The 15089-nt window shown below is 44.6% G+C and overlaps 5 non-coding genes and 1 pseudogene across 5 annotated transcripts; all 6 read right to left on the bottom strand.

Annotated features, from left to right (window-relative positions):
• Positions 1–985: 985 nt before the first annotated feature.
• Positions 986–1176, bottom strand: LOC130302861 (U2 spliceosomal RNA). Its single transcript, XR_008853006.1, has one exon. It is a non-coding gene; the product is annotated as a U2 spliceosomal RNA (small nuclear RNA).
• Positions 1177–3282: 2106 nt separating this feature from the next.
• Positions 3283–3473, bottom strand: LOC130302849 (U2 spliceosomal RNA). The gene has a single exon (XR_008852995.1). It is a non-coding gene; the product is annotated as a U2 spliceosomal RNA (small nuclear RNA).
• Positions 3474–5568: 2095 nt separating this feature from the next.
• On the bottom strand, positions 5569–5759 carry LOC130302853 (U2 spliceosomal RNA). The gene has a single exon (XR_008852999.1). It is a non-coding gene; the product is annotated as a U2 spliceosomal RNA (small nuclear RNA).
• A 2104-nt stretch (positions 5760–7863) lies between these two features.
• LOC130302837 (U2 spliceosomal RNA) lies at positions 7864–8054 on the bottom strand. Its single transcript, XR_008852984.1, has one exon. It is a non-coding gene; the product is annotated as a U2 spliceosomal RNA (small nuclear RNA).
• Positions 8055–10155: 2101 nt separating this feature from the next.
• Positions 10156–10346, bottom strand: LOC130302826 (U2 spliceosomal RNA). Its single transcript, XR_008852973.1, has one exon. It is a non-coding gene; the product is annotated as a U2 spliceosomal RNA (small nuclear RNA).
• Positions 10347–12436: 2090 nt separating this feature from the next.
• On the bottom strand, positions 12437–12640 carry LOC130302859 (U2 spliceosomal RNA; annotated as a pseudogene).
• Positions 12641–15089: the final 2449 nt, after the last annotated feature.

Below are 15089 nucleotides of genomic sequence, written 5' to 3'. Positions count from 1 at the left end.
AGACACTGGGGGATAATTTTCTAAGGATTTATACTGATTTTTCCTGTCTGAATTTGTCGCACAGAAAGTTGCAGGCCAAATATGTGTGACATTTCTGCGACTTTAGCTTCTAGAGCATTTTTACAACATTATACATAGGTGCTGAATACATAAAAAGCGACTGTTCAGCGACAGACAAGTCGCATCGGCTGAAAGTAGGCCAGAATGTCAGTCCATGTTGGAGCAGGTTTAGATACAGTCTAAAGCATAGATCTCAAAGTCTGTGCACAGAATTTAGCAAGGGCCTCGCACCTTCTGATGCATCAGGTAGGTGCACTATAGCATAGCCTAACCCTCTGTACTTTGGTCTATATTGATGCGGGACATAGACAGCCAGCTGATGACCAATCCATTAGTGCAATGGATGGCTGGAAGCATTTGTCTTTGCCTTTGCAATACCACAGAAGCAATGCATGGTCAATGTACAGCAATGACACACCTGTGTGAACAGCCAGGAGACCCCCCCCCCCCATGTTATGTTACATAGTTACATAGTTAGTACGGTCGAAAAAAGACATATGTCCATCAAGTTCAACCAGGGAATTAAGGGGTAGGGGTGTGGCGCGATATTGGGGAAGGGATGAGATTTTATATTTCTTCATAAGCATTAATCTTATTTTGTCAATTAGGAACATTCAGCACCCACCCGCTATCAAGGCAGCTGCCTATCATGTCATGCCCTACCTGCACAGGTGTGCTGGCTACTCAAATGATCCAATTAAGGAGGCCATTTAGTCAGCAGCAGCAGAAGTCCTGTGCCTGGACGCTCCAACAGCGGCCAGACACAAGCAGAAGCAGCAGAAGCAGCAGCACCACCTTTTGTTTTTTGGCTGCAGCAGCAGCAGCAGCAGCAGCAGCAGCAGCAAGGCCCACAGGGCTGGCTAGCTGGCTAGCCAGCAAGCAGGTAGCAATGAAAGTAGGAATCTTTCTTTTTAACCCTGTAAGGGGGTGGTGCACTGTACCCGAAGATACTGCCATATCGGGTCAATGCATAGGGCGACGGAAGCAAGCTTCGAAATCGGCCCCCGTTCTCAAAAATCCATTTAATATATGGTCCCCAGATAGGGGACGTATCAGATATTAAACTGATAAGAACAGATACTACACTTGATCTTAGCCAAAAGGCCGAGAAGCGATAACCGTGAAAGGGGCGGGCCCAACAAGGTCCCCTTCATGGGCACTATCACTGCTTGCTGTCAGGGAGGCTGCCAGACAATTTTCCATGCACACTCTGGGCTGGGGGGCAGTCAACCACCAGTACACACAGCAGAACCTAAACCCATACCATTATTGCTAAGCAGCAAGACAGGGGCCCATTGCACTCCCACGGGGCCTTTTTAAATGCAATCCATAACCCGGATTTGCCAGGAACCCTTCTTACTCCTCCTACTTGCATGTGACACTGGGCTTAGGATCTGCATAGGAAACACACACACAAGCACACACCTACCTTTGTTGCCTGCAGATGCCTCCTTGGCTTTCCCCAAACGGTATCAAACCAACACCCACGGGAAGCTGTAAGCATAGAGGACATGCCTGCACCCCATTGGACTTACCTGTGTGGGTTAAATCCGGGTTATTTGACAACCTATGGCGGTGATGGTTCTGCTCAGGCAGAGCAGTGCTGATGCTCCTCATAAAGCTGTCGCTGCTGTGAAGGTTCTAGGTGACATCACAATCCCTATGGTTACATACACAACAAAGCTGGGTTGTTGTTGTTTACACTCTGCAAGGCCTGTGGAAGTGAGTGACATCATAGCACTGTAGTTCTGAGGGTTCTAGATGGATGCAACAATCTCCTGTTGCTTCTATGAAGGCCATAATAGACGACATCACCAAACAGCTCCATAGTCACATACACAGCAAAGGAGAGATGTTGTTTACACCTAGTGATGTCAGTGGTATTGAGTGACATCACAGCACAGTGCTAAGGCTCCTGGGCCTGGACACAGCAGCGGCTGCAATATCTCAACGGAGAATACGTTTATATATATGTGTGTGTGTGCGCGTATATATATATATATATATATATATATATATATATATATATATATATTTCTCCGCCGAAATCACTTTTAAACCCATTTCCACCTTTTTTTCCCTTCTCTTCCTCTTACTTTTTTTTCACGTTTTTTTACGTTTTTCTCCTTTTCGCCTCTTTTCTGGGCGTATTATTCTTCTTTTTCTTCTTTTTTTTCGTCTAATGCATACCCCATCAGTGCAGCAATGCTTATTCAATACCGCCAGCAGATGGAGACACTGGGGGATAATTTTCTAAGGATTTATACTGATTTTTCCTGTCTGAATTTGTCGCACAGAAAGTTGCAGGCCAAATATGTGTGACATTTCTGCGACTTTAGCTTCTAGAGCATTTTTACAACATTATACATAGGTGCTGAATACATAAAAAGCGACTGTTCAGCGACAGACAAGTCGCATCGGCTGAAAGTAGGCCAGAATGTCAGTCCATGTTGGAGCAGGTTTAGATACAGTCTAAAGCATAGATCTCAAAGTCTGTGCACAGAATTTAGCAAGGGCCTCGCACCTTCTGATGCATCAGGTAGGTGCACTATAGCATAGCCTAACCCTCTGTACTTTGGTCTATATTGATGCGGGACATAGACAGCCAGCTGATGACCAATCCATTAGTGCAATGGATGGCTGGAAGCATTTGTCTTTGCCTTTGCAATACCACAGAAGCAATGCATGGTCAATGTACAGCAATGACACACCTGTGTGAACAGCCAGGAGACCCCCCCATGTTATGTTACATAGTTACATAGTTAGTACGGTCGAAAAAAGACATATGTCCATCAAGTTCAACCAGGGAATTAAGGGGTAGGGGTGTGGCGCGATATTGGGGAAGGGATGAGATTTTATATTTCTTCATAAGCATTAATCTTATTTTGTCAATTAGGAACATTCAGCACCCACCCGCTATCAAGGCAGCTGCCTATCATGTCATGCCCTACCTGCACAGGTGTGCTGGCTACTCAAATGATCCAATTAAGGAGGCCATTTAGTCAGCAGCAGCAGAAGTCCTGTGCCTGGACGCTCCAACAGCGGCCAGACACAAGCAGAAGCAGCAGAAGCAGCAGAAGCAGCAGCAGCACCACCTTTTGTTTTTTGGCTGCAGCAGCAGCAGCAGCAGCAGCAGCAGCAAGGCCCACAGGGCTGGCTAGCTGGCTAGCCAGCAAGCAGGTAGCAATGAAAGTAGGAATCTTTCTTTTTAACCCTGTAAGGGGGTGGTGCACTGTACCCGAAGATACTGCCATATCGGGTCAATGCATAGGGCGACGGAAGCAAGCTTCGAAATCGGCCCCCGTTCTCAAAAATCCATTTAATATATGGTCCCCAGATAGGGGACGTATCAGATATTAAACTGATAAGAACAGATACTACACTTGATCTTAGCCAAAAGGCCGAGAAGCGATAACCGTGAAAGGGGCGGGCCCAACAAGGTCCCCTTCATGGGCACTATCACTGCTTGCTGTCAGGGAGGCTGCCAGACAATTTTCCATGCACACTCTGGGCTGGGGGGCAGTCAACCACCAGTACACACAGCAGAACCTAAACCCATACCATTATTGCTAAGCAGCAAGACAGGGGCCCATTGCACTCCCACGGGGCCTTTTTAAATGCAATCCATAACCCGGATTTGCCAGGAACCCTTCTTACTCCTCCTACTTGCATGTGACACTGGGCTTAGGATCTGCATAGGAAACACACACACAAGCACACACCTACCTTTGTTGCCTGCAGATGCCTCCTTGGCTGTCCCCAAACGGTATCAAACCAACACCCACGGGAAGCTGTAAGCATAGAGGACATGCCTGCACCCCATTGGACTTACCTGTGTGGGTTAAATCCGGGTTATTTGACAACCTATGGCGGTGATGGTTCTGCTCAGGCAGAGCAGTGCTGATGCTCCTCATAAAGCTGTCGCTGCTGTGAAGGTTCTAGGTGACATCACAATCCCTATGGTTACATACACAACAAAGCTGGGTTGTTGTTGTTTACACTCTGCAAGGCCTGTGGAAGTGAGTGACATCATAGCACTGTAGTTCTGAGGGTTCTAGATGGATGCAACAATCTCCTGTTGCTTCTATGAAGGCCATAATAGACGACATCACCAAACAGCTCCATAGTCACATACACAGCAAAGGAGAGATGTTGTTTACACCTAGTGATGTCAGTGGTATTGAGTGACATCACAGCACAGTGCTAAGGCTCCTGGGCCTGGACACAGCAGCGGCTGCAATATCTCAACGGAGAATACGTTTATATATATGTGTGTGTGTGCGCGTATATATATATATATATATATATATATATATATATATATATATATTTCTCCGCCGAAATCACTTTTAAACCCATTTCCACCTTTTTTTCCCTTCTCTTCCTCTTACTTTTTTTTCACGTTTTTTTACGTTTTTCTCCTTTTCGCCTCTTTTCTGGGCGTATTATTCTTCTTTTTCTTCTTTTTTTTCGTCTAATGCATACCCCATCAGTGCAGCAATGCTTATTCAATACCGCCAGCAGATGGAGACACTGGGGGATAATTTTCTAAGGATTTATACTGATTTTTCCTGTCTGAATTTGTCGCACAGAAAGTTGCAGGCCAAATATGTGTGACATTTCTGCGACTTTAGCTTCTAGAGCATTTTTACAACATTATACATAGGTGCTGAATACATAAAAAGCGACTGTTCAGCGACAGACAAGTCGCATCGGCTGAAAGTAGGCCAGAATGTCAGTCCATGTTGGAGCAGGTTTAGATACAGTCTAAAGCATAGATCTCAAAGTCTGTGCACAGAATTTAGCAAGGGCCTCGCACCTTCTGATGCATCAGGTAGGTGCACTATAGCATAGCCTAACCCTCTGTACTTTGGTCTATATTGATGCGGGACATAGACAGCCAGCTGATGACCAATCCATTAGTGCAATGGATGGCTGGAAGCATTTGTCTTTGCCTTTGCAATACCACAGAAGCAATGCATGGTCAATGTACAGCAATGACACACCTGTGTGAACAGCCAGGAGACCCCCCCATGTTATGTTACATAGTTACATAGTTAGTACGGTCGAAAAAAGACATATGTCCATCAAGTTCAACCAGGGAATTAAGGGGTAGGGGTGTGGCGCGATATTGGGGAAGGGATGAGATTTTATATTTCTTCATAAGCATTAATCTTATTTTGTCAATTAGGAACATTCAGCACCCACCCGCTATCAAGGCAGCTGCCTATCATGTCATGCCCTACCTGCACAGGTGTGCTGGCTACTCAAATGATCCAATTAAGGAGGCCATTTAGTCAGCAGCAGCAGAAGTCCTGTGCCTGGACGCTCCAACAGCGGCCAGACACAAGCAGAAGCAGCAGAAGCAGCAGCAGCACCACCTTTTGTTTTTTGGCTGCAGCAGCAGCAGCAGCAGCAGCAGCAGCAAGGCCCACAGGGCTGGCTAGCTGGCTAGCCAGCAAGCAGGTAGCAATGAAAGTAGGAATCTTTCTTTTTAACCCTGTAAGGGGGTGGTGCACTGTACCCGAAGATACTGCCATATCGGGTCAATGCATAGGGCAACGGAAGCAAGCTTCGAAATCGGCCCCCGTTCTCAAAAATCCATTTAATATATGGTCCCCAGATAGGGGACGTATCAGATATTAAACTGATAAGAACAGATACTACACTTGATCTTAGCCAAAAGGCCGAGAAGCGATAACCGTGAAAGGGGCGGGCCCAACAAGGTCCCCTTCATGGGCACTATCACTGCTTGCTGTCAGGGAGGCTGCCAGACAATTTTCCATGCACACTCTGGGCTGGGGGGCAGTCAACCACCAGTACACACAGCAGAACCTAAACCCATACCATTATTGCTAAGCAGCAAGACAGGGGCCCATTGCACTCCCACGGGGCCTTTTTAAATGCAATCCATAACCCGGATTTGCCAGGAACCCTTCTTACTCCTCCTACTTGCATGTGACACTGGGCTTAGGATCTGCATAGGAAACACACACACAAGCACACACCTACCTTTGTTGCCTGCAGATGCCTCCTTGGCTGTCCCCAAACGGTATCAAACCAACACCCACGGGAAGCTGTAAGCATAGAGGACATGCCTGCACCCCATTGGACTTACCTGTGTGGGTTAAATCCGGGTTATTTGACAACCTATGGCGGTGATGGTTCTGCTCAGGCAGAGCAGTGCTGATGCTCCTCATAAAGCTGTCGCTGCTGTGAAGGTTCTAGGTGACATCACAATCCCTATGGTTACATACACAACAAAGCTGGGTTGTTGTTGTTTACACTCTGCAAGGCCTGTGGAAGTGAGTGACATCATAGCACTGTAGTTCTGAGGGTTCTAGATGGATGCAACAATCTCCTGTTGCTTCTATGAAGGCCATAATAGACGACATCACCAAACAGCTCCATAGTCACATACACAGCAAAGGAGAGATGTTGTTTACACCTAGTGATGTCAGTGGTATTGAGTGACATCACAGCACAGTGCTAAGGCTCCTGGGCCTGGACACAGCAGCGGCTGCAATATCTCAACGGAGAATACGTTTATATATATGTGTGTGTGTGCGCCTATATATATATATATATATATATATATATATATATATATATATATTTCTCCGCCGAAATCACTTTTAAACCCATTTCCACCTTTTTTTCCCTTCTCTTCCTCTTACTTTTTTTTCACGTTTTTTTACGTTTTTCTCCTTTTCGCCTCTTTTCTGGGCGTATTATTCTTCTTTTTCTTCTTTTTTTTCGTCTAATGCATACCCCATCAGTGCAGCAATGCTTATTCAATACCGCCAGCAGATGGAGACACTGGGGGATAATTTTCTAAGGATTTATACTGATTTTTCCTGTCTGAATTTGTCGCACAGAAAGTTGCAGGCCAAATATGTGTGACATTTCTGCGACTTTAGCTTCTAGAGCATTTTTACAACATTATACATAGGTGCTGAATACATAAAAAGCGACTGTTCAGCGACAGACAAGTCGCATCGGCTGAAAGTAGGCCAGAATGTCAGTCCATGTTGGAGCAGGTTTAGATACAGTCTAAAGCATAGATCTCAAAGTCTGTGCACAGAATTTAGCAAGGGCCTCGCACCTTCTGATGCATCAGGTAGGTGCACTATAGCATAGCCTAACCCTCTGTACTTTGGTCTATATTGATGCGGGACATAGACAGCCAGCTGATGACCAATCCATTAGTGCAATGGATGGCTGGAAGCATTTGTCTTTGCCTTTGCAATACCACAGAAGCAATGCATGGTCAATGTACAGCAATGACACACCTGTGTGAACAGCCAGGAGACCCCCCCATGTTATGTTACATAGTTACATAGTTAGTACGGTCGAAAAAAGACATATGTCCATCAAGTTCAACCAGGGAATTAAGGGGTAGGGGTGTGGCGCGATATTGGGGAAGGGATGAGATTTTATATTTCTTCATAAGCATTAATCTTATTTTGTCAATTAGGAACATTCAGCACCCACCCGCTATCAAGGCAGCTGCCTATCATGTCATGCCCTACCTGCACAGGTGTGCTGGCTACTCAAATGATCCAATTAAGGAGGCCATTTAGTCAGCAGCAGCAGAAGTCCTGTGCCTGGACGCTCCAACAGCGGCCAGACACAAGCAGAAGCAGCAGAAGCAGCAGCAGCACCACCTTTTGTTTTTTGGCTGCAGCAGCAGCAGCAGCAGCAGCAGCAGCAGCAGCAGCAAGGCCCACAGGGCTGGCTAGCTGGCTAGCCAGCAAGCAGGTAGCAATGAAAGTAGGAATCTTTCTTTTTAACCCTGTAAGGGGGTGGTGCACTGTACCCGAAGATACTGCCATATCGGGTCAATGCATAGGGCGACGGAAGCAAGCTTCGAAATCGGCCCCCGTTCTCAAAAATCCATTTAATATATGGTCCCCAGATAGGGGACGTATCAGATATTAAACTGATAAGAACAGATACTACACTTGATCTTAGCCAAAAGGCCGAGAAGCGATAACCGTGAAAGGGGCGGGCCCAACAAGGTCCCCTTCATGGGCACTATCACTGCTTGCTGTCAGGGAGGCTGCCAGACAATTTTCCATGCACACTCTGGGCTGGGGGGCAGTCAACCACCAGTACACACAGCAGAACCTAAACCCATACCATTATTGCTAAGCAGCAAGACAGGGGCCCATTGCACTCCCACGGGGCCTTTTTAAATGCAATCCATAACCCGGATTTGCCAGGAACCCTTCTTACTCCTCCTACTTGCATGTGACACTGGGCTTAGGATCTGCATAGGAAACACACACACAAGCACACACCTACCTTTGTTGCCTGCAGATGCCTCCTTGGCTTTCCCCAAACGGTATCAAACCAACACCCACGGGAAGCTGTAAGCATAGAGGACATGCCTGCACCCCATTGGACTTACCTGTGTGGGTTAAATCCGGGTTATTTGACAACCTATGGCGGTGATGGTTCTGCTCAGGCAGAGCAGTGCTGATGCTCCTCATAAAGCTGTCGCTGCTGTGAAGGTTCTAGGTGACATCACAATCCCTATGGTTACATACACAACAAAGCTGGGTTGTTGTTGTTTACACTCTGCAAGGCCTGTGGAAGTGAGTGACATCATAGCACTGTAGTTCTGAGGGTTCTAGATGGATGCAACAATCTCCTGTTGCTTCTATGAAGGCCATAATAGACGACATCACCAAACAGCTCCATAGTCACATACACAGCAAAGGAGAGATGTTGTTTACACCTAGTGATGTCAGTGGTATTGAGTGACATCACAGCACAGTGCTAAGGCTCCTGGGCCTGGACACAGCAGCGGCTGCAATATCTCAACGGAGAATACGTTTATATATATGTGTGTGTGTGTGCGCGTATATATATATATATATATATATATATATATATATATATATTTCTCCGCCGAAATCACTTTTAAACCCATTTCCACCTTTTTTTCCCTTCTCTTCCTCTTACTTTTTTTTCACGTTTTTTTACGTTTTTCTCCTTTTCGCCTCTTTTCTGGGCGTATTATTCTTCTTTTTCTTCTTTTTTTTCGTCTAATGCATACCCCATCAGTGCAGCAATGCTTATTCAATACCGCCAGCAGATGGAGACACTGGGGGATAATTTTCTAAGGATTTATACTGATTTTTCCTGTCTGAATTTGTCGCACAGAAAGTTGCAGGCCAAATATGTGTGACATTTCTGCGACTTTAGCTTCTAGAGCATTTTTACAACATTATACATAGGTGCTGAATACATAAAAAGCGACTGTTCAGCGACAGACAAGTCGCATCGGCTGAAAGTAGGCCAGAATGTCAGTCCATGTTGGAGCAGGTTTAGATACAGTCTAAAGCATAGATCTCAAAGTCTGTGCACAGAATTTAGCAAGGGCCTCGCACCTTCTGATGCATCAGGTAGGTGCACTATAGCATAGCCTAACCCTCTGTACTTTGGTCTATATTGATGCGGGACATAGACAGCCAGCTGATGACCAATCCATTAGTGCAATGGATGGCTGGAAGCATTTGTCTTTGCCTTTGCAATACCACAGAAGCAATGCATGGTCAATGTACAGCAATGACACACCTGTGTGAACAGCCAGGAGACCCCCCCCCCCCATGTTATGTTACATAGTTACATAGTTAGTACGGTCGAAAAAAGACATATGTCCATCAAGTTCAACCAGGGAATTAAGGGGTAGGGGTGTGGCGCGATATTGGGGAAGGGATGAGATTTTATATTTCTTCATAAGCATTAATCTTATTTTGTCAATTAGGAACATTCAGCACCCACCCGCTATCAAGGCAGCTGCCTATCATGTCATGCCCTACCTGCACAGGTGTGCTGGCTACTCAAATGATCCAATTAAGGAGGCCATTTAGTCAGCAGCAGCAGAAGTCCTGTGCCTGGACGCTCCAACAGCGGCCAGACACAAGCAGAAGCAGCAGAAGCAGCAGCAGCACCACCTTTTGTTTTTTGGCTGCAGCAGCAGCAGCAGCAGCAGCAGCAGCAGCAAGGCCCACAGGGCTGGCTAGCTGGCTAGCCAGCAAGCAGGTAGCAATGAAAGTAGGAATCTTTCTTTTTAACCCTGTAAGGGGGTGGTGCACTGTACCCGAAGATACTGCCATATCGGGTCAATGCATAGGGCGACGGAAGCAAGCTTCGAAATCGGCCCCCGTTCTCAAAAATCCATTTAATATATGGTCCCCAGATAGGGGACGTATCAGATATTAAACTGATAAGAACAGATACTACACTTGATCTTAGCCAAAAGGCCGAGAAGCGATAACCGTGAAAGGGGCGGGCCCAACAAGGTCCCCTTCATGGGCACTATCACTGCTTGCTGTCAGGGAGGCTGCCAGACAATTTTCCATGCACACTCTGGGCTGGGGGGCAGTCAACCACCAGTACACACAGCAGAACCTAAACCCATACCATTATTGCTAAGCAGCAAGACAGGGGCCCATTGCACTCCCACGGGGCCTTTTTAAATGCAATCCATAACCCGGATTTGCCAGGAACCCTTCTTACTCCTCCTACTTGCATGTGACACTGGGCTTAGGATCTGCATAGGAAACACACACACAAGCACACACCTACCTTTGTTGCCTGCAGATGCCTCCTTGGCTGTCCCCAAACGGTATCAAACCAACACCCACGGGAAGCTGTAAGCATAGAGGACATGCCTGCACCCCATTGGACTTACCTGTGTGGGTTAAATCCGGGTTATTTGACAACCTATGGCGGTGATGGTTCTGCTCAGGCAGAGCAGTGCTGATGCTCCTCATAAAGCTGTCGCTGCTGTGAAGGTTCTAGGTGACATAACAATCCCTATGGTTACATACACAACAAAGCTGGGTTGTTGTTGTTTACACTCTGCAAGGCCTGTGGAAGTGAGTGACATCATAGCACTGTAGTTCTGAGGGTTCTAGATGGATGCAACAATCTCCTGTTGCTTCTATGAAGGCCATAATAGACGACATCACCAAACAGCTCCATAGTCACATACACAGCAAAGGAGAGATGTTGTTTACACCTAGTGATGTCAGTGGTATTGAGTGACATCACAGCACAGTGCTAAGGCTCCTGGGCCTGGACACAGCAGCGGCTGCAATATCTCAACGGAGAATACGTTTATATATATGTGTGTGTGTGCGCGTATATATATATATATATATATATATATATATATATATATATATTTCTCCGCCGAAATCACTTTTAAACCCATTTCCACCTTTTTTTCCCTTCTCTTCCTCTTACTTTTTTTTCACGTTTTTTTACGTTTTTCTCCTTTTCGCCTCTTTTCTGGGCGTATTATTCTTCTTTTTCTTCTTTTTTTTCGTCTAATGCATACCCCATCAGTGCAGCAATGCTTATTCAATACCGCCAGCAGATGGAGACACTGGGGGATAATTTTCTAAGGATTTATACTGATTTTTCCTGTCTGAATTTGTCGCACAGAAAGTTGCAGGCCAAATATGTGTGACATTTCTGCGACTTTAGCTTCTAGAGCATTTTTACAACATTATACATAGGTGCTGAATACATAAAAAGCGACTGTTCAGCGACAGACAAGTCGCATCGGCTGAAAGTAGGCCAGAATGTCAGTCCATGTTGGAGCAGGTTTAGATACAGTCTAAAGCATAGATCTCAAAGTCTGTGCACAGAATTTAGCAAGGGCCTCGCACCTTCTGATGCATCAGGTAGGTGCACTATAGCATAGCCTAACCCTCTGTACTTTGGTCTATATTGATGCGGGACATAGACAGCCAGCTGATGACCAATCCATTAGTGCAATGGATGGCTGGAAGCATTTGTCTTTGCCTTTGCAATACCACAGAAGCAATGCATGGTCAATGTACAGCAATGACACACCTGTGTGAACAGCCAGGAGACCCCCCCATGTTATGTTACATAGTTACATAGTTAGTACGGTCGAAAAAAGACATATGTCCATCAAGTTCAACCAGGGAATTAAGGGGTAGGGGTGTGGCGCGATATTGGGGAAGGGATGAGATTTTATATTTCTTCATAAGCATTAATCTTATTTTGTCAATTAGGAACATTCAGCACCCACCCGCTATCAAGGCAGCTGCCTATCATGTCATGCCCTACCTGCACAGGTGTGCTGGCTACTCAAATGATCCAATTAAGGAGGCCATTTAGTCAGCAGCAGCAGAAGTCCTGTGCCTGGACGCTCCAACAGCGGCCAGACACAAGCAGAAGCAGCAGAAGCAGCAGCAGCACCACCTTTTGTTTTTTGGCTGCAGCAGCAGCAGCAGCAGCAGCAGCAAGGCCCACAGGGCTGGCTAGCTGGCTAGCCAGCAAGCAGGTAGCAATGAAAGTAGGAATCTTTCTTTTTAACCCTGTAAGGGGGTGGTGCACTGTACCCGAAGATACTGCCATATCGGGTCAATGCATAGGGCGACGGAAGCAAGCTTCGAAATCGGCCCCCGTTCTCAAAAATCCATTTAATATATGGTCCCCAGATAGGGGACGTATCAGATATTAAACTGATAAGAACAGATTTTTTTTTTAACTTGACTACCCTTACGGGGGCAACTTTATTAAAAATTAAATAATGTTAACAAAGTTGTGCAAATATGTCAATAAATACAGTTACATATAAATAACATATTTACAACATATTAAAACATAAAATGGGCACTTGGTGGCTTTACAAGATAGAATTCCATTCTTTTAAAAACCATTTTCTAGATAAAAGCGGAAATCTCTTCTTGTCTAAAAGATAGTACTGGTACATTTCATAAAAACAGATAGATAAAATGTCCTTCACAGATAAAACCTCATGCTTGAACAATAAAATATTCCTGGCCTTCCACAGAGCTGCCTTCACACAGTTTATGATCTTCCATGCAATAGTCTCTTGAGTCCGTGTTGGGCATTCCAGGCAACCATAAAAAACCACTGCAATATTTAAGTCTTTTAGTCCAGTTATCCTTTTTACCAGAGGGAGTATCTTTGTCCATATTTTCTGCGAGTAAAAACAAGTCCATATTAGATGGTGCACGGTCTCCTCTTGTCGGCATCCCTCCCTCGGGCAGGTTGCAGAGTTGGATAATCCTCTTCGGTGCTGGAATGCCCGACATGGAAGACACTCGTGTGCGCAGCTCCAGGCCAGGTCCTTCTGTGAATTAAAAAGATAATTAATACTCAACATCTTCCAAATCTGTATACACTTCTGTTCGTTAAAATTTTTGATGGGAGTCACGATACTGGTTTCTTTTATTTCCTTTAGTAGTTTTTTGCTATTGCACAGATCCTGAACACTTTTACCTTTAAAATTATATAAGTTTAAAATTTTTCCTAAAATCATGTATTGAGGGGGTAAATTCAAAGAATAAGGGCAACTTAAAACTGTAGAAAACCAGCCGTTCCTCCGCATAAAATAACCAGTATTAAAACGAACAAAATAAGACCAGTAGCTATCTTTAAAAACAGTAGTAAAACACATGCTAAAAAACTTTATTAAAAGGAAAGCTTTAAAATCTGGAAAATCCTTACCGCCCCTGGAGTTCGGTTTTATCACAATTTGTCTCTTTAATTTTTCGCTCTTAGAACTCCAAAAGAAAGTAAAACAAGCTTTTGTTATTTTCTTTAGAACCATTTCGGGGGGTGGGAAAACCAGACTTAAATACAATAAAATAGGTAAAAGCACCATTTTTGTAATTAAAACCTTCCCTTCCATTGTAAGTTCTCGCATGTTCCACATACATATTTTCTTATTTATTTTTTGAGCCACCAAGTCCCAGCTATTAAAACCATTATTAGACTCGTCAAAGGAGACACCTAAAATCTGCACCGACTCAGACACAGGGACGGGCACATCATACAAAGGCATTCCGCCTATGTTTAAAATGTTACTTTTGTTAAAATTGACTTTAAAACCGGAGGCACAATTAAAATATTGAATCTGTTTTAGCGTCTTCTGAAGCGATGGGGTGTCCCTGCAAAACACCGCAACATCGTCCATGTACCCGACTACCTTCGCCTCTAGTCCCCCTCCTCCTGGCAGGGGGACTCCATGGATCTGCTTATCCTTTCGTATTGTACATAAAAGAGGCTCTATTGCGCAAATGAAGAGTAGTGGGGACAAGGGACACCCCTGCTTCACTCCGGAATTTAAAATCACGCCCTGTGTCTTAAAACCATTTACTAAAATTTTACTAGTACAGTTATCATAAAAAGCTCTAAGAGACAATAAAAAGCCATCAGGTATACCCATTTTCTCTAAAACCTTAAAAAGATAAAAATGTGACACCCTGTCGAAAGCTTTTTCAAAATCTATGGATAAAACCGCCAGCTTTCCTTTTCTTAATTTGGTGTCGCTAATTACATCCTTTAAAAGGTTTAGGTTCTCCCATAAACTCCTCCCAGGCACCCCACAGACTTGGTTTGTATGAATTATTTTATGGATTACGTTCTTTAAGCGGTTAGCACACAGTTTCGCCATTATTTTATAGTCGCAGTTCAGAAGGGTGATTGGTCTCCAGTTTTTGAGTTCCGACCGGTCTCCCTTTTTGAATAGCAGGGAGACATCACCCTTCTTCCATGAGCCTGGGAGGATTTTAGACTTAAAGACTTCCGTAAAAAGGGAGAACAAATCTTCTTTTAAAATACCATAAAAAGTAACATAAAATTCAATGGGTATACCATCCGGCCCAGGCACTTTACCTGTTTTAAAACTCTTGACGGTCTCTAAAATCTCCTGCTCTGAAATATTCTGCAATAAAAAAGACTGTGAGACAGGATCTAAAAAATTGGTGATCTCCTTTAACGAGTCATTCATAAAACATTCATCAATGTGTTTTACATTAAAAAGATCCGCATAAAACTCTTGCACCTTTTTTAAAATACCCTGTACATCATTCACTCCTTCAATGTTTTCTATTAACCTTCTATTTTCATGTATTTTCTTAAAAAAATACCTGGAGCAGGTCTCGTTTTCCTCAAGATGCTGTATTCGAGACCTAAAGATAATTTCTTTTCCTTTCTGCTCCAGGCAC

The sequence above is a fragment of the Hyla sarda genome, unplaced genomic scaffold (assembly GCF_029499605.1).
Source record: "Hyla sarda isolate aHylSar1 unplaced genomic scaffold, aHylSar1.hap1 scaffold_1184, whole genome shotgun sequence".
In the NCBI taxonomy this organism is placed as follows: Eukaryota; Metazoa; Chordata; class Amphibia; order Anura; family Hylidae; genus Hyla; species Hyla sarda.
The sequence above is the reverse complement of the archived record's forward strand: the minus strand, read 5'-3'. Positions and strand labels throughout refer to the sequence as shown.